Source organism: Peromyscus maniculatus, chromosome 3 (genome assembly GCF_049852395.1).
Source record: "Peromyscus maniculatus bairdii isolate BWxNUB_F1_BW_parent chromosome 3, HU_Pman_BW_mat_3.1, whole genome shotgun sequence".
NCBI classification, from domain to species: domain Eukaryota; kingdom Metazoa; phylum Chordata; class Mammalia; order Rodentia; family Cricetidae; genus Peromyscus; species Peromyscus maniculatus.
The window spans coordinates 99,891,312-99,916,651 of NC_134854.1; the positions used below are offsets into that span (position 1 = coordinate 99,891,312).

Sequence of the window (25,340 nt, forward strand, 5' to 3'; positions counted from 1 at the left end):
TCATTAATCTTTTTCACTTTTTTAGATTTTCTACATTGATTTCCTATATTCCAAAAATCCAATTACATTTACCATTTCTGCTTTTTCAATTAGTAATATGTCTCTTAAGTTTGACTTAAGAATGCTGGATCTAGTCATGGGGCTTGAATATATGATTCTATTTATCCATGTTATCCCAATACTCTTACTGCAATATAGATTAACACTATCATAAATTAAAAGGGAAACTTTAGTAATTCAGTTGCAAAATGAAATTGACTTCTTTGCATAACTTATTTATAAAAACGCCTAGGAGTAGGTTCGATTTCATTTTCAGAAGCATAGTATACATATAGTACAGTGAATGCTTATCAATATTGGCAAATATCCTCAATATTTATGTTTATTTTACTATTGGCTATAAAGCAGATTTTCAAAATATTTTAGACTCAGAATAGTCAACTCTGACTTCAAGAGTTATTATGAAGTTATGACAAGGCAGCATAATAGTATTTAAATAACAAAAATCATAAATTAATGTACAGAATAGAGTCCAAAAGTAATCCATACATGAACAAAATAATCACTGACAAAGGCAAAGGAGAATAAAATGAGTAAAGACTGTCTTTGTTACAAATAGCACTGGGTAATTAGACAGCCATATATTTTTTAAAAATTCAAAATATAGAACGTACATCTTCAAAAATTGACTAAAATAAAATCAGCTCACTAGGTCTTACCCTATAGACCTAAATATAATATGTAAACTATAAACCTCCAAGAGATTAATGTAGATGGGAATATGGATAACCTGTAGCACAGCAATGGATTTTTAGATAAAACAAAGCACACATCACAAAACCTGAACCATGAAGCTGGACTAAACAACAAACTTCTGCTCCAAAAGATGTTGAGAGGTGCACTGAGAAAACAGACCAATTCTGGAGTGTAGCTGCTGTTTTCATTTGTCCACCTGGTTCCTACAGCCACTCTGACCCAAGTAAACACACAGAGACTTATGCTACTTATAAACTGTATGGCTATGGCAGGCTTCTTGCTATCTGGTTCTTTTGTTTGTTTGTTTGTTTTTGTTTTTGTTTTTTGAGACAGGGTTTCTCTGTGTAGCTTTGCGCCTTTTCCTGGAACTCACTTGGTAGCCCAGGCTGGCATCGTACTCACAGAGATCCGCCTGGCTCTGCCTCCTGAGTGCTGGGATTAAAGGTGTGCGCCACCACTGCCCGGCGCTATCTAGTTCTTATATCTTAAATTAACCCATTTCTATTAATCTATAAGTTGCCATGTGGCTTGTGGCTTACTGGTACTTTTACATCTTGCTTCTCATGGGGGCAGTGGCTGGCAGCATCTCGTGACCCAGCCTTCCTGTTCCTGGAATTCTCCTCTCTCTTTGTCCTGCCTATACTTCCTGCCTGGCTACTGGCCAATCAGCACTTTATTTATTAACCAATCAGAGGAACACATTCACAGCATACAGAGTGATATCCACAGCACTGGAGGGAAAATATTCAGGGACACATCTGATAAAGGACAGTTATCTAAAACATGTGAAGAATTCTTAATAGTCAATAATAAATAGGTGACTAGTCTGATGGAAAAACAGGGGAAGTCTTCAGAAGATATAGATGATGAGTGACCACACAGGAAAATTCTACACCTTGCCTGACAATTAAAACAACAATATGGTGATTCACAGTGATAAAAGTGAACAAATTACAAAATAACAAAAATGTGGAGGATGATGTGGAAAAATAAAATCCTACATTCAGTAATGGTCGGAAATGAAAAATGATGAAGCTGTTTAGGAAGCCAGCTTGTCAGTGGAAGAAATAAAATCTGATGGTTTGCTTACAATAGTGCTATTATCCAGATTAAGTTCACATACATGAGAAAAGGAAACACTGGACCCTTGCGACAGCCTGCTAAGATACCCTGCCTCAAGCCCAAAGGTTGGAGTAGAGAATTACTAACAGCCAAGCTGGGCTGCAAAATTATGCATCAGATAAGCTTAACAGAAGGAGAAAAGTAGAGGTGAACACCCAGCTATGTTGATAAAAAAGACAAATGGAAGCTACAGTAGGAAAGACAAGACCTAAATAGTCCTTAACACTGTAGTCTACTGATATCTCAGTTGAGAAGGAAAGAGAGGAAGGGTCATATACAAAGGGTCATACAGACTGTTCTTTGTGTGCAATCAGCAGCCAACCTACCTATAAGCTGATAGTCTCTTATACTTCAGAGCTCTTATTATGAAGTGAGGATCTTTGTTTCTCACAAATATTTTTTATAAAATGAAGCATATGCTAATATACATTCATATTAAACTAATAGCCACAATCTTATTATTTACCTAAAAGAATTCAAACTGTATAAGCACACAAAAATCTGCAATGCACATTATTCCTATGGCATTCATAATTTCAGAAACGTGAATATCACCAAGATACCTTTAATTTCATGAGTAGATCCATAAGCATGTAATCCAGACAAAGGAATGATATTCAGTATTGAGCATGAATGAGCTATCAAGCCATGGAAAGACCTGGAAAAATCTCATTTGCATCTTATAAAGAGTCTGAAAAGGTACAACTGTTTTAATTTATAATCTTTAAATAGTAAAAGAAACTGGGGATCTGGGAAAGACTGAGAGAAGATAAGTGAAACTCATGGTTATTTAGGCAAGCAAGATTAATCATCATATAAAAAATGACATGCATATCATATGGAAGATGCATTTTACTTTATATCCATCTGAACCCACAGAATACACAGCAAGTCCTATAGTAAATATCAACTTTGGGTAAGAGTTATATTCCAATTCAATGTTCATCAACTAAATCAACTGTAAGACTCTGGCATGGGGTGCTAGTGATTGGGCAGTCTGTAAATATATAAGGTCAAGTAATATTTTAAATTCTTTCTACTGTCGGGTCATGCTCAGGTCTACAAGCTTCTCATGTTGAAAAACTAATGTCTTTAAAAGGATACTAAAGAGAGGGGTTCAAATTCTTCATGCATAAAAATACATGTGTATAAGTACAGATTCCTTCAAGATTCTTTAATATTGTTTATAATTAAGTGATGCATCAGAGGCCAACAGATAAAAGTTGCCTCTGCAGCCCTATGGAAAGCAAGGATACTCAATCTCACTTTACAAACACTAAGAGCTGTGGATCGTATTTCCCTACTAGACTTAGATTTTTCCAGTTTCCACCTGGACCATCTCCTCCAAAACATCTTTGGCATTCAATTTCTGAAAACCAAGACCTAGAGAAGAGTAGGACCCTATGTACAGGTTATCAGCTATTTTCAACTGTGCTTTCCATACAGCAAGAACACATTACAGAGGATTTGTGTCAAGTTTAGTGCACTTTGCAGGTGAGGTTTAGATAGAAATTGGACATCTGAATCATCATTATATAGTGGAAAAGTACAAAGCCTCTACAAGCAAAGGTCCTTATTTCTTCTGGTAACTTCTGCTACCCAGGACTTGCTTTCTCAGTGTCATTCTATTCTTTTTCTTGCTCCCACATGTGGCATCAGTCAGATGTGCTTGATGATACCCTTTCATCTTTTCCATAGCAACTTTTCAGTGTGCTACTATACAAATCTTCAGCTTCTTCTTGCTTTCATTATTTTTTTATATCAACCTATACATTATATCGTTTGGCCAAATTACTTCTTCCTTTATACCAGTATTTTCTAATCTTTACTCTGAGCTCCACTGGAAAACTCTCACCTCGAGGATCTGGAAGCACTTGGCTCTAAAATTCTTGCAAATATTCACTAAAGACTTAAGTTCCACATGTTGACCTGTATGCTCAAGATATAGGAATGTACTCACTTTTGTGTGGTGATATATTGTATACACTAATAAATTTGCATGAGGATTAGATGACAGAGCCAGCCACTAGATTAGACATAAAAGTCAGACAGTGGTCTTTAATCCCAGTACTGGGAAGCACACACGCCTTTAATCCCAGGAAGTGATATCTGGGCATAGAAAGCTATATAATGTATTAGGCTAGAATTAGTGTCTGGCTGTTCTGCTTCTCTGATCTTTTAACTTTCACCTCAATATCTGGCTCCAGTTGTTTTTTTTTTTTTTTGTTTGTTTGTTTTTTAAAAAAAAAAAAACCTGAAAGATCAGGAAAGCAGAGCAAGTCACAGCTAACCTCACCTCACCAACTCCTCAGTCGATCCTGTTTCCTCAGACTGAAAGTCTTCACCCAAAAGGATCTCAGCTGAACTGCTTTAGTTCCTGTTTCCTCAGGCCTTATATACCTTTCTCCACCCAACTATGTCACTTCCTGGGATTAAAGGCACATGTGCTTCCCAGTACTGGGATTCAAGGTGTGTGCCACCACTGCCTGGCTCTGTTTATAGTATGGCCTTGAGCTCACAGAGATCCAGACAGATCTCTGCCTCCTGAGTGATAGGATTAAGGATGTGTGCCACCACTGTCTGATCTCTATATCAAATCTTGTGGCTGACTCTGTCCTCCAATCCCCAGGAAAGTTTATTAGAGTATACAATATATCACTACACTTTTGTATAATCCAGAAAGTTACAGTTATCTATAGTGTGAATCCTAACAACAACAATGAAAAGTAGCTGAGAGTAAACGTACATTTACAAATAGTGGGTTTCCTCAAAGTGAGAGCAGTCTAACTAGGTCTGGCAGGAGGAATAAAGCTTCTCATGTAATGGGGAGACAGGTGTGTAGACATTAGAGAGAAATGTATCACAAAGAGCAGGAGACCTGTATTCTTGGGCATCTTAATAAAAGTTAAGATTTGCTGCTGCCAGCTAACGAGGAATACCATGTATTATACAATGAAGGTAGAGCACAGCAAAGATGTTTAAGCAAAGCACTCTATGATCAGATTAATAGTTCAGTAAGATAATTTCAACCATAGAAATACTCCTTTACTCTGGATAAGATTACATCTGTTTAATCTATCATAAATACAATAAAACTCACCTAACCTCCCAACATCAGAGCTTATAAACACAGCACAACACCAAATACAGACTGTTTTCAGATCCCATAATGACATGTGGACTGGAAGCTGATGCCACTGCCCAGCATCACAAAAGGATTGTATCTCATATGACAATGCAGGAGTAGGTGAAGATCCAAATGCAAAAGCAGAGTTTCTACAGAATGAAAAACAATTCCTTATCAATATTAAGTTTAAAAAAAATCATTAAACCCATCTATAATAAGAGATAGCTGAGTTATTAAGAATATTTGGTAATCTTCAAGAGGGTTACAGTTTAGTTTCCAGTAAACACACCCTATAGCTCATAACTGCCTATATAACTTTAGCTCCAAGGTATCCAATGCCCTCTTCTGGCTTTTATGAGTGCCTGCACACACACACACACACACACACACACACACACACTAAAGTTAAATTTAAAAAATCTATTTATTGCAAGTCAAGCACTCTTTAAAAGGTAGACTAAACATCAAGTAACATAAGGGAGAAAGGTCAGTCAAGGTTATTTGAAGAGTTCAAGCAGGAAACAAAATCTAAGCTAAGACAGTGGGTGATGTTTAAGACCAGGGAAGAGGAGATGGGGAAATATCACCAGTTAAGAGACTGTGCTGCTCTGGCAGAGGAACAGGCTTCTGATCCCAGCACCCACAAGGTGGCACACAATTACCTAGAACTCAAGTTCCAGGACAGCCTATACCCTCTTCTGGCCTCTGCAGGTTTCTGCACACAGGAGGTACACACCAGCTCTTGAAAGCTCATACACATACACATGCAAATAAAATAAGTGAATATATATTTAAATGTTAAATATATATTATTTAAAAGACTAAAGAAGAGAGATGTGAGGAACATATTAAAACATAGTGATGTCAACAGCAGCTAATATAATATAATATAATAAAATATAATATAATATAATATAATATAATTAATATAATAGAGAAGAAAGGGCCTAGGAAGACCATCTGACATTAAGCCTGGTCTCTTAAGGCCAACAGAAAAGGTATCCATTAAAACTGAAGTAGAAGATGATATGACAATCAGGGACAAATAAGTATAATTTTAGCTGAACTAAAATTGGGAAGCCCATGAGTGTTCACATCGAGGGAATAACTGCAAAGAGATCTGAATGCTCAGGAGAAAGCTTTGAACTCAAAATAGAGATTTGTGCATGATTGTCAGACCCAATGCACACAGCAGATAAGTAAGAAAAACAGACTAAATTATCCAGAGAACACAAGGAGATAAAAATTCAAAGTCTGTGGAAAAGAGATGCAGAAAGAAAGATAGGCTAGGGCAGAATGGGCAGGAAAGCATATCCTCCAGCTCAGAACCTCTCCTGATCCCCACCTGCTTCCACTTGTCAAGTTCATGTGTCAAGTGGGAGTGAAGTAAAGGTAAGAGCTGGCTGGGGTCCTCAGACCCGCCGGGCTCTGCAAGCTGTGTTTTACACTCCATAAACAGTTTGCTTCTTTTTCCTTAATCTTCATTACTAAAAGAGAGATAATGCCACCTACCAGCCTCATTGTGAAGAATATGTGAATTAGCATTGGATAAAGAACTTGATTATTTGTACATAGAGGGGGCTGTGAAAGTGTCACCAGAAACAACTGCAAGTGGACAGACTAAGAACACGTAGACAAAAGGAGGGTAGGACTGGGGCCCAGCTGCAGCTGACAGTCATGGACTGTCACAGGGCAATCATGGAGTCACAGGACAGTAGATTTCAGAAGGGAGGAGTGACCCTGGGCATTGTGGCTGAGCTCTCATGGTCAGCATTTTAGCCACATTTTCAGAGAGAGTCCAGTAGGAATTAGGATGGGTGAGAAGGTGAAGAATTAAAGGCACAGAGGTGAGTCTTGTGGGATAAACACTGAGGTAATGCATATAACCACATTCTCTCACAAATGCACACATGTGCATATGCACACACACACACACACACACACACACACACACACACACACACACACACACACATCCATGCACACACAGAAACAGGTGGTATGCATGTCAGATAAAAGCCACCAATTATGTTCCAAAGTCTAGCAAAGGATTGGGCAATGAAGAAAATATGTATTACCTATATGAGTTATTCACTGTCTCATTGGAGTCAACAATTAACACATCATTACATAACAGAAACTAAATTTAAAACTCCTAGAGTCAAGAATGTGTGTATGTGTATATGTATGTCTGCATGAGAGAGTTTGTGTGAGCCTGAATTTATGTGGGCATGTGTGTGCACGCATTTGTATATATGTGTATGATTGCATGTGTGTATATCTGTGTGTATGTGTATGTATGTGTGAGTGTGGATGTATGTGTGTGTATTTCCGTGTGTATGTGTATGTGCATGAGTGTGAATATGTGTGAGTGTGTTTATATATGTGTATGTGTGAGTGTATGCTTGCATGTATGTGTGTGTTTCTGCATATGTGTTTATGCATGTATGCATTTGTGTATGTGTGCATGCATGTGTATATGTGTGTGTATAATAATGTGTATATGTATGTGTGTTAATATTATGTTAAACTTAGAAAAAACAGAACAAGTTTATAAGAAAAATGCTCTAATCTCAGAATACACTCACTAAAAAATGGGAAAAAGGAAATTTCCCACATCATCAGCTGTTCATCTGGCAATGGTACAAAGAGCAATTCATCTGTTCATAGTTTTAATTAAGGCAGGATAGAAGAGCAAAACTTTATGATTGTGGGCAGGTGAGATGGCTCAGAGGTAGAGATGCTTGCTACCAAGTCTGAGGGCCTGAGTTTCATCACCAGAACTCACAATGGGAAGGAGAATGCTGATTCCTGCAAACTGTCCCCTGATCTCCATAGGCACACTGTGGCATGTACATGTCCATACAGATACACACAGACACAGGAAAAGACACAGACACACAAAGAGAAGGCTGTTGCCCCTATGTAAAGTCATACAAGGAGGTCAAGTTACTAAACACAAATCTGTGTTCCTGTCCCTTGCAAGGGGAATCTTTCTTTGTGAATCTACCTAATTCTAAGGCCAGTCATGTCCATATGGGCGATAGTCTTCTAACAAAAGAAAGATTCCAAGATCAGAGGTGTTTATACATGTCATTTAAATGGTAGTTAAAATTGTCACAGTATTTATGAATGCTCTCATGATCTACTTATATATAGGTCTCTTGATCCAGTTTTCGCAAAGTGTTAAAATGACTGAATATGAAATAATTAAAATGAATACTTTAGAGGAAACATTGAAATGGTAACAGTCATCAACTGTAGAACTTTATAAACCATAAGCAACTTGGTTATTAATTTCTCATCTTACCAGCCTCCAGGTAATTTTGTAAGAAGCAAAATACAACAAATACTACAAGACAAGAGTGTTCAATTCAGCTTCAGTTACATCAAATAAGAACTAAGAGTCACATATTTGTGATAAACAGGTCTACATCAGCCATAGAAAAGGACCACTGTCAAAACAGCAAATATATATTCTTAATATGACCACAATGTATTTACGTAAAATTGTAAATGGGAAAGAATAAAAGATAAATATTTTACCACACAGTCACACCTTTGGTAAGCAAAGTTTTTCATATCAATATTTGAACCTTCCCTATCAGTTTGGATAGGTCAAATTCAAACACTCACAAGCTGAACTGCCATCAGGTTTAAGACATGAAGAGAGCAGCTGAAAGATTTTAAAACATGACAATCTTGCATTCTCTGAAAAGTAATACATCCTCATAGCATAGGGATTTTATTTACTTTTTATTTATTTTGCTGAAAGTCCCTTCCTATGCAGGTATTGCAAAACACAAAACATCACAGCTTGCTTGTGTGTGCCTCAGCAAAGTCTCCAGGAAGAAAACTCAGTAGCACCTTCAAAAGAGCAATCAGCAGGAATGCCACAGGAAACCATTTTCATCAGGATTTCAAGAAACCTGCTTATCCCCCTAGGGTCAGACTTTAAAGAAATACTGAAGTGCATGCTCTGCTAACAAGGAGATAATAACCATTTGAAAGGACACAAGGAGTCAACTTCTCAAAGCCATCTAGAGTTCAATTATTTATTCTGATGGCAGATACCTAAAAGGAGTTTTATTCTTCTTCAAAGAGAGATAGAGAGAGAGAGAGAGAGAGAGAGAGAGAGAGAGAGAGAGAGAGAGAGAGAGAGAGAGAGAGAGAGAGAGAGGAGTTGGATGAATTATGTGTATGTGCAGGTGCAGTCACACATGCATTCAGTTGGGCTGTACAGCCAGCTGAATCCTGCCTTGGCTGCCCAGTGGCTGTGCTACCTCACCGGAGTTTTCTATGGAAACTGATAACCCTAACTCAGATCCTGCCGCTTGAACAGCAAGCACTTTACCCATTGAGCCATATCCCCAGTTTTAGGAGTTCGAAACTTTCTCTTTTGACTAAGTGGGAAGACACTTTTGGTGCTTGCAAACATCAGTCATCAGATTCCTAAGAAGAAATTTGAAGAACGCTGAAGCTCAGTGATAGCAAACTGGTGGTGTAACTGAAGCTTTCAGTAGCCATTGATTAGTTTTCATGATTTTATTATACTCACAGGGATAAACTGGTGCCCTAAGTTGTTCTACAGGAGAACAACTCTGACTCAGGCTAAATGTCATCCTCGTCTTAATTACCAAGAGTGCTGTTTACATAGAGCCTATATTCTCCTTTGTCATATTACATTCTCTTCCAACTTTTCATTTTCCTGATTAGGGTTAAGGAAAGACTTAAAGAAACAGGATTTTTCCCTAGTATATGTCTCCCATCTTCTAAGTGGTGATACAAGTTACATATGGGAAAAAAACATTAATATAGACGATTCTGGTCATTTTATTAAGTATATGAAGATTAAATTTAGGGGAACAGGAAACGGACCTGGAAAGATGTTTCAATGGCTAAGAGCACTGGTTACTCTTCTAGAGGAACTGGGTTCAGTTCCCAGCACCCACATGGTGGCTTACTTTCTGTAAAACCAGTACCAGAAAACCCAATGCCCTCTTCTGGCCTCCTTAGGCACTACATACATCACACACATTGTGTACATACATACATGCATGCAAGCAAAATATCCATGCACATAAAATAAATGTAAGTATGTCTTAAAAATTTTAGAAAGAAATAATTATCCAATTGATATAAAGAATAATGGTTATAGGCTCTCAAAAGAAAAGAGATAGATAATTTTTCTAGGTAAAAATTATACATGTATAATTTGTTACAAAGAACACGAGTTCTTCAGTCACTTTTCTAAGCAACAACAAAGACTCAAAAATGGCTTCTAGAGAGCTGGCTGGAGGCACAGTTTGGCACATGTTGGAAGAAATATGTAATGATTCCCTATTTGGGCATGTATACTGTTCAGATTTCCCAATTTTAGAAAAAGGAAGAATTTCTTCTCATCTAGCAATTCCAAGTGTGCAGGTGGGAACACAGAACTACACTGATTTCAAGCCATCATTCTTAGGAATGCCAATCACAAATATCAGCTGAACACCTACTATGTGGTAAGCATCATACTGAGTCCTTTAACTACTACTCATTTATCTCCCAAGTGTCTCATGATATTACTGTAAGGCTTCTCAGCTTCTCATTAATTAATTTACAGAAATCACCAGAGGCTGAATGGTATCACATCCTCCTGGTTGTTATTCTCTGTGGCTTCTTATCTTAGACCATTTGTTTTCCAATATTTTGAGTGTCAATCTTTTAAAAGAGGATTTGTAAAGATTTCTGATTTGAATGTATGTGTATGCTTGTATGAGTGATGTCACATGTGTGATGTGCTGACAAAAACCAGACAGAGCTGTCACATCCTCTGATGCTGGAGTTACAGGAGATTGTAAGCCATAAGATGTTGGCGCTGATAACCAACCTCAAGTGCTCTGGAATACCAGTGAACTGTCTTAACCACTGAGCTCTTCTGCCCTTTGAGTGTCAATTTTAATTTCATTGCTATCTCAACAACCACTGTGGCAGGTCTTCGACTTTCAAAGTTTATCAGAGAACAGGAGACTCTAATATTTACTGAATCCATGGTGTGTTCCATACTTGTTTCTCCTATCATGTTTCACTGCATTTTTCTCAGTATAATTTCTGTAATGTTGCTCATTTTATAAAATCTACACATATAATTGGAAAACAGTTTGTATTCTTTAAGAGGCTTTGCTCTAATTTCTGTAGTGGATTATTAATTCCAGGGATTATTTTTGTTTGTTTGTTTCTTGCTTTTTTTTTTTTTCAGTTCAAGCTCCGAAGAATCATAGGACCTAGAGGTATTTTTTTTTTTTTTTTTTTTTTTTTTTTTTTTTTTTTTTTTTTTTTGGTTTTTCGAGACAGGGTTTCTCTATGTAGCTTTGCGCCTTTCCTGGAACTCACTTGGTAGCCCAGGCTGGCCTCGAACTCACAGAGATCCGCCTGGCTCTGCCTCCCGAGTGCTGGGATTAAAGGCGTGCGCCACCACTGCCCGGCTAACCTAGAGGTATTTTAAGGACATTAATATTTACAAAAATGTTTCAATAAAATAGAAATACTTTACTACTCAGCAAACTCAACCCAAAATTAGTATTCCACTCTAGTGATAATTTAGCACTAAAGTAAAATTATAAAAGATGACAAGCAAAGTAAAACAGCCTTGCTCTAATGAAGTGCCTTCATTTCAGTCAGCAGTTGGCCTTGCCGAGAGGTACTGAGGCTCAAAAGTTTGCTACAATGGGACTAGAGAGATGGCCTCACAGTTAAGAACATGTGCCCCTCTAGCACAGATTAAAGTTTGTAGTTCCTAGCACCTACATCAGGTGACTCACAATCACCAGGTCTAAGGGATCCAATGCCTTCTTCTGGCAACCATGAGCATATATAATCTCATACATATACTCATGCACACACCAGTACACATCCACATAGTTAAAATGAATAAATCTTTGTTTTAAAGTTACTACAATAATGAGAGAACTCCCAACTCTCCCCTCATAAATTATAAAAGATAATCAATGTGGTTAAGACTCTGGAATATTAGCACTAAACATTTCCACCCACCCCAATATCTAGGACTCTATCTCTACTTCAAGAACATGTCTGGCTTAGAATGGCATAAAACAGGGTGCCTGCATTCCTTCTTGGAAAAGGCTTTTGGGAGAATCTTGAAGCTGTCAGAGACTATCTTTTCCACTGTGAAGGGCATATGTCAGTCACAATTCCAGGAAGCAAATCACAACAATCTCAAATCAAGATAAAGAGATGAGGCCTTCGACCTGAGCAAGCATAATGGTGAGCCTATTGTTTTCCATTGGCTGAATTTATTCTCTGAGTAAAGGGCCTGGCAACAACAAAATCAACAAGTCCAGGGGAGAAAGACAGCAGTGGGGACTGGAGTGACACAGGAAACCCAGGCTGTGCTAATGTGCTGTCCCTGGAAAATGACCCCGACCAACCCTGGGTAAACTGTTGGGCCCTCCTGGCAGTCCAGCCTCGAGGAGGTTGTTGTTTGTGTTTTATTAGTTTTATTAGTAACTAAAAAAAAAACACAAAACAAACAAACAAACAAAAAACCAACAACAACAACAACAAAAAACTTATTTAATTTATTCTTTGAAATTTTCATACATTTACACAATGTAGTTTGATGATATCTATCACGACCTCCTTCCAACTTCCCCTAGTGTTCCATATGCCCACTCCATCACAACTTCATATTCTTTTCCCTTTTGTTATGAAGATTCCTGAGTCCATTTTTTTTTCTTTTCTCGGTCCAATTAGCATCGCCCACATGCACACAGGTGTGGGGCCATACAGTGATGTGTGGGCAACTTACCACAGCTATGTCCCCAGAGGAAATTGACTCTATAGACCTCTTTAAGAGGCTTTTGGGTAGTGTCTGAATACTACCATCTAACCAGGAACATGCAACAGGTGACAGAACTAAGTTGTAGCAAAGAGTTGTTTTCCTGATGTGTGTGCCAGAGACAAGGGGGTACACAGTGGTGATCAGAAACCAAGTGGGGAAGAGAATTGGGAGCAGGGGGAGGTTCATAAGGAGAAGATTTTCAATGTGAAGGATGAAAAGAAAGGAAGGATGCAGTTTGCATGGGCAGACTATGGGCTGATACCTCCTGCTCAGGAGTTTGGTGGTTTTGCATGAGCCTGGCTCTGCTTGGTGCATGCTTGGTGCAGGTTCCTTAGCTCCTGGGACCTCCTTGTCCTCATCTGCAAAATGGGCTTCAACAGCTACACTTTGTGTCTCTTTCATGTTTCCCTATTCAATGAATTCAACATTCCCAGAGAGATAGCTGAGCCCAGAGACCATGGAAAAAGACTAGAATGTTCTAGAATTAAATTTTAAACTGAATTTAGATACATAAATAGTATCCCAATGAGGTGTAAAGCTCTCACAGAAAAGAAAACCAAAACCCATGAGTAATGGAAACAGGATAGAAGAGTTAAGCAGGTACAGAGTGGGGGCTGTGTCAGAGGCTGCGTAAAGAACTAGGCAGCAACAAGCCAGAGTCCAGGTTTCACACCTGACCATGAGGCTGACAGAGTTCAAGATAAACAAGCAGGGAGGCCAGGCTTCTGGAGATGGCAGTTGTGATGGGACATAAGCAAATGATTGTGACATGCTTGGCTGTTTGTTAATGTTAATATGACACTGTAAAGATGCCAAGGCGACAACAGTGTGCGGTTCTCAATGTCAGCTGCACCCTGCGCAGATGGCAAGTGAGGAAGTCCGTGCGTGGGTGCCTCAGGCAAGGCTAAGAGCCACTTGAAGAGCCCTGTTTCTCTTACAGGGTCATTTCACATTAATCCGGCATTTTCATTGACTTTACACCACAGATGAGCTGAAAAACATTTTTCCCTGAACCCCTTTCAGGCTCATCCAGAAGGAATGCTTGCCCCTGCTTCCCATCCTTGCCCAAGTGTGGTCTTGACTCAGAATGACTAGCTCAAAAAAACCCAAACTAGTATACATGCGAGATCATGTACCATACAATCACCCAGGGAAGAAAGTCAAAGCCATACAAGTGGATAAGGAAATGAAGATCCAGGGGAAAGACTGGAAGCATGAGAGTAGAACTTCTAAGGGCTCTGGCCATGTTGCCTGGAGGGGCTGGGACTAGAGCAGAGGTAGTCAACCTAGAGTACAAGCATGCTTTGACAAGGATACACACGGTGTTAGTACACTCACTACCAGAAAATAAAGAGTTAAAAATAACATTACAGATTGCCTTCCTTTTGTCCACATGCACATGTACACATGCCTATATCTATATGTATATGGAGGTTACAGGTTCGGGTTGGGTGGCTTCTTCATTCCTCTCCACTTTTCTTTTGTTGAAACAGGGAGGGTGTCTCACTGAACCTGGATATCACTGATTCAGAAATCCATAAGATTCTCCTGTCTCTGTGTCTCAGCATTGTAATTGCATGTGCACCCCGCAGGCCCAGAACTTGGGGATCCAGACTCAGAACACCACGCTTGCACATTCACCGCTTTACCCACTAAGCCACCTCCCTAACTCCCACGCATGAAGTTACTAATTTAAAATGTAGATCTAATTTTGTTGGCCACGATGAAATTAAAGCAGTGTTAGGTTTTTATTCTTACACACTGCAATGACACACTAACAAAGAACGAATTTTGCTTATTGAGGAAAATCAGGAAGTGCTGATGTGTAAATTCAGAAACAAAGTATGTCCTCGGTTGTTACCACCATTTATTTAACATAGTCTCTGGAGAATTTTCCAACACAGACAAGTTGATGGGGCTGGGTTAGGAGCAGTCAGCCAGCACAAGTTGGACTCCATGCTTTCTTGTTTTGTTTTTAAGAAAGAGAACTTACATGAAGGGTAGCAAGGGAGGTTGGGAGAAGCTGGGAAGAGTTAAGGGGAGGGAAAGGAATATGATGCAATTGTATGAAATTTTCAGAAAATAAACAATAACATTTAAAAAGGGAAAACAAAAGCTATTAGAGACAGGAGAACTGTGAGAGAATTACCTCTAATTCTAAATAAATGTTCAGAAAACTATGTAAATGTTCACTAAACACAAATTCTACCTCGATACAGCTCACTTTAAAATGAGGGAAAGGTCGAAGGTGCTTGGTTGACAGGGCAGGGGTTTTATTGTGAGTATCAACTCTGACTCAACTACAAAAATGCATTTTTAAGACAAAATAGAATATTCTGTTCCTGGTCAAAGTATTCATGCAAATTAGAAGTTGTTTTCAACTTAGGATAATAGCAATATGCTTTTATTTTATTCAAGTTCATATTTTAAATATTTTTAGATTTATTTAGTTCATGTATATGGATACTTTGTCTGTACATATATGCCATGTTATGCCCGGTGCCCACAGATGTCAGAAGAGGGATTCCATGGAATTGGAATTATAGAAGGTTGTGAGTGGGTGCTGGGAATAGAACCTGGGTCATCTGGGAGAGCAGCAAGTCCTCTTAATGGTGAACCATCACATATATTCCACATTTTAAAGAGATACCTCTTTTAGCATACATATGTAAATGCAGTTTCTTCACTACATTCAGAATAAAAGATGGATATTTTAAATGCTGCAATGTTTGGGTAACTATAGCATGTATATGATAAACATTTGACAATTAAATAAAAAATTGGCATACATAACTCTCTATTTCTTAGCATGTTTGAAAATGTCTGAAAACAACAACAAAAAAAAATAATAGTGTTTACTGAGCACTTTCCACAAGCCTGTAATGCTTTAAACATTCATACACTTCCTTCTATTGATGAAGATGAGAATTAAAATCAATTATAATTCCCATTTTACCCATTAAAATCCAGGGCACTCTCAGTTTAAAAAAAGTGTCCTTCAAGTCAAGTGTCTAGTAGAGACAGCATACTGGTTCATTGCCCTTATAATTATTAACTACTCAGAAGCCTACTCCAATCACTCTTTGAGTAGAATGACTTTCTTATCATCTGCCTGCATTTCTGTCTTGTTTTGGTTACCAAACCGATATATACAGAGATGTTTCTTCATTCATATATTTTTGTTTCAACATTTACATACCAAGGAAAGACACCACACTAACTGCATCCTCCAAAAAACAGCCACAGAGCTCAATTTTGAAGAAACGAGAGGTATAAGCTAATCTAGTGTGTTATTTAAAATAATAAAAAGAACCTATTTAGAGGACTATACTTCTTGACACTTTTGTCAGGAAATCAATCAAATCATGATAAAAGCTCCTGGCACTACTGCTTCCTTAGAGTTTAATGTGCACACACTCCATTCTGCTCTGCCATCAGCCTTCTTTTATATGACTGGTAACAAAGAGGTAGACTAGTACCTTGGTCAGCGTCATGCTCATTAAGTCACATTATGTCACATTAAAATGTACTATTTCTTCTTCTCTTCTCTTTTTGTGGGGGGGAATGGGAGGTAAAGTGTGGGTGTGGAGACAAGGCTGGAGATATGGCAGTTCTTCCAGAAGACAAAGTTGTGTTCCCAGCATCCATATACGATAGCTCACAATGCTCTGTCACTCCAGTACCATAGCTTCCAAGGTTGCCTGCACCACAAGTGTGCACGTGTGTGTGTGTGGGGGGGGGCGGCACACACACAAATGAAAATCTTTTCTTTAAATGTGTTGTATAGATATGGCTAATTGTTTTTAAGTGAAGAAAAAAGAAAAGATAAATGTGGGCTTTTATTTATTTTTTTTAACTTGGGGAAAATGATAAATTTCTAGATATAGCAAGATATGATGTCCAGGACCATTCAGTTGGAATATACTCATCTTGGCAAAAGTGTGAGGAGATCTAACAGGCAATTGCTTATAGAGGGACTATCAATGTGGGTGTGGTGTTAACTACAGTGTTTGGGAGCCTGACACAGGAAGATGAAGATCCCCTAGCGCTAAATGCAAGGACCTACCTCAATAAACAAACAAACAAAACAAATAGGAAGCAGGAAAGATTCCAAGAATACATTAAATGTCATTTCTTCTTTGTGGACAAGTAAACATGACAGTAAAATCAAAGCCATTTCACATTAAACTCAAAGCACAAGTGAATTTTAATTTTAATTTTAATTCACTCTTCTATTTTCCCCCACACGTAGAGACTATAATTTGTCCATTCACCAGGAAACAGCATTATAAAAAAAATTCTGCACTCAAATTACAAAAATTAGATAAGGCTTTGTTCTTTTTCACATTAAAAACTCATTATATTTCTCGTTTTTCTTCTATGACAATTTAAAAGTAAAATAATTATACCTCATATTTGTCTCATATCACAGCTATGACAAATCACTCTGAACTTGGTGAACTGACCCATAAGAACTTGTTCCATATCTCACAGTTCTGTGGATCTGACATGAATCTTGTATCTAAGCCCAAATCACGGCAACCTTGGAATTATGTTTCCTTACAGACAGTACAAGAGAAACACTTGTTCCTTTTGTGCTGTGTTTCTTGGATGAGTTCAGCTCTGCAGGTTGTAGGGCCATCTGCATTTCTTACATACTGAGGTCCACTCCCAGCTTCGTGGATCCCTATGCTCCCTAACTCATGGCCCCTTCTTCATCACTCAAGGCAGGTGTAATGGGTGGAGTTCTTGCTAGTCTTGCTAATCACTCTTTTGTGACCATAACCAGAAAATATCTGTGCTTTGAAGGACTGCTGAAGATAAATCTGTGAACCATGCAATAACACAGAACAGTCCCCTTGCTCACAGAATTTCCTTTGCCATGGAAATTAAGATATCAGTGAGTTCTGAGGATTAGAGTGCAGACATCTTTAAGAAGTTATAGTTCAGCTCAATGTATCATTTAATAGTGTAACAAACCAGGATTTAAACTAAACATGAGAAATATATAAATTGTGGACACTGCTCTCTTGGTGATAATGATTTAGGAAGAAATAAATAGTTTAATTGTTGACTGCTGCTCTTATAAAGGGTACACTAAAACTGTAGAAATGCTAGACCTTGCTGTCCTCTAATTTCTAGGTATGAGTTTTCTGACATTCTTGACTTGGCAGCATTCATTAAGAATTTGGGGGACTGTAGTGATGGCTCAATACTTAAGAGCATTGGCTGCTATTGTGGAAGACAGGGGTTCACTTCCCAGAACTCAAGTCAGGCATCTATCAGCTCCAGCAGATTTGATCTGATCCCTCTTTTGGCCTCCACAGGTGCCTGCAACCACACACACACACACACACACACACACACACACACACACACACACACACAAATAAACAAACAAATAAATAAATAAATATTTGAAGAAAGAATTTGGAAATAAGAGCACATAAAAAGGCAATAGGTAGTGATTCAATTTCAATCAATGAACTTTATCCCAGATCAATTGCCCTCTTAAGATTTTTTTTTTTTGAACTATTTGGAAAATATTTCACTGGGGCCAATGTCCAAATATCCCCAGCATATTTACAAAACAAAACACAAATATGTTTTAAAATATTCTCTTCTATGAAAAAAACAATAGCAAAAAATTAAATTAGGTGTTTGGTCCTACATCAACCTCACTGGGCCAACAGTACTTTCTGCTACTTTATTAACTGAAGCTACTTTGAGGCAGAAAGGGAGCCAGGCCAAACTATATTCAGGGAAGTACTCTGTGCTTTTTCCTTTAATTTCTTAATTTTTTAAATTGATTTTTAAAAATTCTTGTGATCCATACCACAACTATAGCAACTTGGACTTGGCAAACTCATAAAAACAAAGGTACTTTATGAGAATTTAGAAGGCGACAAGACCCTGTGCTCCTTTGATGTCAAGATGAATGTTGCCATGTTGGCTATCTCCTGACCACCTGGCAGCTGGCCAGAGTCCTCTCACCTTTCCTGAAGCACTGATAAAGTCTAGGAACATCAAAGGGTCAGCTTCAGCACTTCCGTTTCCACCATCAGTGGCTTTTCTTTCTCTGTTCTGAAGAAAAGCCAACTGCTCAGTCTAACCCTAACCCACATGAATGGCCTTCTGTTGCAGAAACCCAGCACTACAAATATTAATTTGAGTGACAGAAGGAGAGGAGGAGCAATAACTTAACCTATCCCGTTGACGGAGGTCAGGCATTCAATGGGTCTTTACAAGCTCCTTTAAAAGGATCATTCGATTTTTGATGAGATGTTAAAAATCAACGAATACTCTCAGTAGCCATGACAGAGATCTAGGGAAAAAAAATAAATGATGAGAATTGAACCAAAATTTGTGTACCTTAAGCACACATTCTAATACCAAGCTGCATTCCCAGTCTCCAGGCCCTCAAGACATACCAGCATTACTGTACATGGAATGGAATCTGGTTTATTGCCAGATGATGGCATGAAATTTCTAAAAACAATTAAAAAGCAGAGAAGGAGAGAGGGAAGATAAACATAGTGTGTAATATGAGCAGTAACCTCAGCTCTGACAGGATTTGCCAGTAAACCGCCAGTGGCAGCAGTGATAGTTAAGAGGCAGAGCCTGACAGGATGCTTTGGGAGATGTTGAGATACACATCTTTTACATGACAAGCACTTAGATGCAAAGTGACTGAAAAGAAGAAAACAGGCAGCTAGTGAGGATAGGAGAAAGTGGATATTCAGCAAGTGAAGTATGGAGGCTAAACGTAAAACTATGGAAACCAAGACACAATGTTCTGACTCAGCAATCATCTCCCAAACCATAGTAATCCAGCCCAGAGCCCAGGAACAGGATTGTACTGAATGGAGAGCCTGTGCAAGGCAGAAGATGTAGGGCATATGGCCTGAGAAAAAAGACAGCATATAAATGCTACTTGCAAATGTGTTATACATAAAACTACTACGTTTCTACTTCATGTAAATATAAAAATCTGAGGTGAATGATAAACTTGAATGTGAAAGAAAAATTAAAACTTTAGAAGAAATATAGAGATTTCCCCATCCTTTAAGACAAAATAAAATCCCTGTACAAGAAGGCAAATATATACTAAAGTAATAGTGAAATATCTACAAGTAGGGGTGTCAAAATAACTCGTTAAAGTACACAATGGAAAGCTATACACCGTAAGAGGAAATAGTTGAATCTCATAAAACAAGCAATGTTTCTTGAAAAAAGATAATTAAATTACTCATATTAATGAGAAAAGAGAAAAAGGAAATCGAAACAGGAGACAAAATCACAGAATAATTAAACAAATACACACTTCCCATCCTGGAGCTTGTAAAAAGTTGTTGTTCGCCTGATGGTGGTGGCGCACGCCTTTAATCCCAGCACTCAGGAGGCAGAGCCAGGCAGATCTCTGAGTTCGAGGCCAGCCTGGTCTACACAGCAAGATCCAGGACAGGCACCAAAACTACATAGAGAAACCCTGTCTCCAAAAACCAAACCAAAACAAAACAAAACAAAAAAGTCACTGCTCAACTCTGGAATCGCTACAATGTTAGCAGTTACCAGCTATTGTTTCAAATGTTGGGCACTGTACTACCTGTTCCACACAAGGATTTCCACAGGGCAGCTTTCCATCTGGTTGATGATTATTCATTGAAAGTGGTGCCAGGTTAGCAGCTATGACTGTTCAGTCTTTTAATTGTTCCTCATTTAACATTTCCACTAGTTACTCTCCTCATTGCTGTCACAAAATGCTTTACAAAAGCAATGTAAGGAAAGCTTATTTATGGCTCATGGTTCCCAGCCAGGGACTTGAGATGGATGATCACCCTGCATCCCCAGTCTGGAAGCAGAGAGGAAGATGCTGGACTCTCGATTCCTCCTTTTTCTCCTCTTACTCAGTATTAAAATACTGAAACTATGCTAACTGACATGCCCAGAGGTACATCTTCGGGGTAATTCTAAATGCAGTTAAGATGACAATTAAGATGAACCGTCCAAACAATTGAATATCTGAAAATTCATCACTTAAAATATGTATTGAAGAATCTGGAGACATAGCTCAGTGTATATACTGCACTCATACGCACATAGCCACACACATATATATAGTGTAAAAATTATATGAATATATATGTAATATAGAAGAACAAATGTTTTAAAATGAAAATATATTGGAATAAAAGGATATAGTCGGGCTGGAGAGATGGCTCAGAGGTTAAGAGCACTGACTGCCCTTCCAGGGGTCATGAGTTCAATTCCCAGCAACCACATGGTGGCTCACAACCATCTGTAATGAGATCCGGTGCCCTCTTCCGGCCTGCAGTAATACGTGCTGTATACATAATAAATAAATCTTAAAAAAAAAAAAAAGGATATAGTCACCTTCTGAAACATAGGAACTGAATTAAACATAGGTTCTGCCCATCGAAACAGTCCATGTATTCAGCTTTGAGTGGTGGCACAAAGCAAAACTGTGATAACCACATGCACAGTGCCAGCACTGCTGAGCTACAAAACCTTGAAATGTCACTTTCTGCTGCACGTGACCTAAGTGGATTTTGTGATTCTGTGGGAAGGAAAATATTGCTGTTATTTTTAAACTCCAAAGTAATTAGTAGTTTAAAATAAAACATGTACCTCCTATAACTACTTAGAATTAATAAAGATAAATTTTCCCCGAATAATATTATTTAATCTTCCTTAATTGCTAATTCCTTTTTACTTATAACACATATTAATTGCATATATTAATGAGGTTCATAGCGATCTTCTTTGTCATTTGTCTTAGTTAGGGATTTTATTGCTTTGCTAAACACCATAACTAGAAGCAACATGGGGAGGAGAGGGTTTATTTCTGCTTACAGTTCCACATCACAATCCATCAGAAGGAAGTCATGACAGGAACTCAAACAGGGCAGGAGCCTGGAGGCAAGAGCTGATGCAGAGGCCATGGAGGGGTGCTGCTTACTGGCTTGCTTACCAAGACTAGTTCAGTCTGCTTTCTTATAGCAACTAGGATGCCTTGCCTGGAGGTGACACAGCCCACTTAGGAATGGGCCCAGGCCCACTCACATCAATCAGTAATAAAGAAAATGCAACACAGGTTTGTCCATAGGTCAATCTGGTTGGGGCATCTACTCAATTGAGGTTACGTCTTTCCAAATAACTCTAGCTAATGTCAAGTTGGCATAAAATTAGCTTGCACATAATTTTTCTAGCCAGATTTTATTTTTAGTTACCCTCAGGTGTGTGCTTTTATGAATATAAGTCATAATCAGATCTCTTAGAGCTGGAGCTGTGAGCATCCTGAGCTGGGTGCTATGAACTAAGTTCAGGGCCTCTGCAAGAGCAAGTATTCTTAACTACTGAGCCATCTCTTCAGTCCCAAGCCTGGCACAATCTGTACTAGTCTTCCTCAAGTGTCACTCATTTTCAAGTTACTACTGGCATTGTTGAATCTCTCCAAATGGTGTGTCTACATGAAAATCATAACTGAGTGTTAAGTGATCAAAATTACGAACTTTAACCATATGTGTGTGTGTGTGTGTGTGTGTGTGTGTGTGTGTGTGTGTGTACAAATCATAAATACGTTTTGTGTAGCTAATATATTCAAAACTTTATGAAGCTAAATGGAAAAAAATTTCGTTGTTTCAATGAATCAAGAAGGCATGAAACACTCTGAAACTTGTCCTGGGTTAAATCATTAACATACAGTCCTTTGAGTCCACTAATAAGAACTTTTAGATTGGCATAATAATTGAACACTATCTAACACAAGTGAACTATGGTTCTCTCATGAAAAATGTTAATTGAGCTGCACTGAGATCAAAGAGTAAAATAACAAACTTGTACAAGCTTAAAGACATAGAATCCACATGAAGACATGGTAGCTGACTTCCACGCTCTCATTTTCGGAGATGTGAGTAAAATGTGTTCATATTAAACTGGAAGTTACACTATAATTATTTTGGTAGGTATCTATTTTCTAAATGCTACCTAATAAAGTAATTGAATTTAGAAAACACTCAACTTCATTTATGAATAAAATTCTTCAATTTATATTTAAGACAGATACCCTGGAGCTGGAGTTACTTGTGATTGTGTGTGGCCCAGTGTGGGTACAAGGAACCAATCTCAGATCCTCTACAAATTAGTTAATGCTCTTAATTACTGAGTGATCTCTCAGACCTCTACAACTTATTTAAGAGCAATGTTAAATGCACAGAGCATTTTATTTGAACTGTGTAAATAACTATGAGCTTTACAAGACTCCCAATGCTCAGTGAAAATATTTGTTCAAATATTAGGGGAAAACTACCCTAAAATTGCATGATACCACCTATCAATAAACTTATATAGTTCATAAATTTAATTTCAAATGCACCAATACTTAATCTTTTGAACAACATGAGACCCAACTTAAGTCAAACTAATGAAGAGAGGTTTCACTGTTTTGATTTTAATTTTAAATGAATAAAGTAAAATGGATTTTTCTGAAAAAGAGGTGTGTAAGTAAAACTTAGAGCAGACACGTATTATTGTGTTTCAGAATGATATACATTAAAGTAACGGTGACCGAGACAATGTGAGAAAACTCTTCCCCATAGAGGTGCTGTTACTCCTTTTTGTTAAATCATCTCTTCTCTTCCGATAGATGACTGGATATTAGTAAAGCAATGTGAACTGGTGGCCTCGATATCTCTCTGTTGGTTATCTCCTGCACTGAGATGGCTACTACTGACTAATGCTGTGCATAATTTGAGAATGTGTTCAGAGACTAATGGTGACAAGCTTTCTTCCTGGGCTTGAGTTTTTTTTAAAGAAAGAATAGAAAGTCCAAAGTCAGTCACTCCTAAGTAAACACAATATAGAAAATGTGTAGTTAGAGGGGAAAAGTGATGCAGACAGGTAAGTGTCGAGCCCTTTACTGGACTCATTGTGTTCATATTCTCCTTTGGTATTCACAGACATCCTAAATGGCAGTCATGATTCTTATGCATTTGGCAATCAATTAAGATTCTGAACTATGAACCAAAGGCTGAGGGGCCCCCAACTGGATACAGCCCTCTGAATGGGTGAGACAGTTGATTGGCTTGATCTGTTTGGGAGGCATCCAGGCAGTGGGACCAGGTCCTGGGCTCAGTGCGTGAGTTAGCTGTTTGAAACCTGGGACTTATGCAGGGATGCTTGGCTCAATCTGGGAGGAGGGGACTGAACCTGCCTGGACTGAGTCTATCAGTTCGACCTCAGTCCTCGGGAGAGGCTTTGCCCTGGAGGAGGTGGGAATGGGGGGGGCTGAGGAGGAAGGGGAGAGGGCGGGAGGGGGGAGAACAAGGGAATCTGTGCCTGATATGTAGAACTGAATTGTATTGTAAAATTAAATAAATAAATAAATAAATAAAATACCCACTAAGATAATAAAAAAAAAGATTCCATAATGGTCAGTGGATTGGCTAGGTCTCATTTCTACTGCCAGGGTTCCAGCACAGATCTTTTAGTCAAAAATGGATGCTTTTTTTTTTTTTAACTACAGTTCATATGGACTCTTAATTGATTTATTGTACAAAGATTTTCTGCTAATCCTGTTTATGTCCCTTATGCATTTAGCTTTCTGGTAACAAGTGTTGATATTCCCAAATTGGACAGACTTCTTGGCACTGGACACTTGTTACCCATGAGAGTACAGGGCCCCTGAGAATGGTAGAAAGCTCCTGTCCCTTCACAGTATGTTCTGTTAGGAAAGCAGTCTCACTACAGACAGAGGCACATCATTCCTACAGTCAGTATAATTCCAAATAGGATCCTGTTTAAAATATATTATCATCATTTTGTTAAACTAGAGCAGCCAGTTGCATTCCATCACAAGATTATTTCTGCCAGAAAAGCCACCAGAAAAACTCTTGTGTACAGATTTGAAACTAAAAATGTTTTTCACAAAATGTTTGATGTACCTGGACACAATTCAAAAGGGAGACAGTAGTCCAAATAATTTTCTTTCAGGGTATGACATCAACACTTTTCTCTGCTGTTTCTTTTAGTGACTCTTGAGGTGTCTGTGGAAGATCAATGGCTGAATTGCCTCTCAGTACCTCAACACTTTTGGAAAGACAACAGCCAAGATTTGGGTCACGCATCCATACTTCTCTTTTCTCATCAGACATATCTGAGGAGAAAGTGCTAAGGGTATCCACTGCTTAAGGGCTTCTAAAACTCCCTGGTGGGTAACATAGCAACTGCCAGATGATAGAGCAGAAGCCATAAATTCAAAAATTCATCATGGAAAACTCCTGTCTTGGGATTTGGGAAACAGTTCAGTGGGTAGAGTGCTTGCTGCACAAGTATGAAGACCTGAAGCCCAGCACCCCTGTACATGCCAGGCACAGTGGCACAGTGCTATATCCAGACCACTAGGGAATGGAAACAGGAGGATCATGGAGGTTGCTGGTCAGCCAGTCTAGTTAGATCTGTATTAGCAAG

At 38.4% G+C, this 25,340-nt stretch overlaps 1 protein-coding gene across 5 annotated transcripts in view; it reads right to left on the reverse strand.

Annotated features, from left to right (window-relative positions):
* Ctnna2 (catenin alpha 2) overlaps positions 1-25,340 on the reverse strand; it is a 1,144,108-nt gene that overhangs the window by 1,055,200 nt on the left and 63,568 nt on the right. For 2 of the 5 annotated variants that reach the window (XM_076566968.1, XM_076566966.1), the window contains exon 1: positions 4,979-4,999. The exons of the other annotated variants lie outside the window; for them this stretch is intronic. The gene's annotated coding sequence lies outside the window, so the exon portion shown is untranslated. Of the gene's footprint in view, positions 1-4,978; positions 5,000-25,340 lie in introns of those variants that run through there. 5 annotated transcript variants of the gene reach the window in all.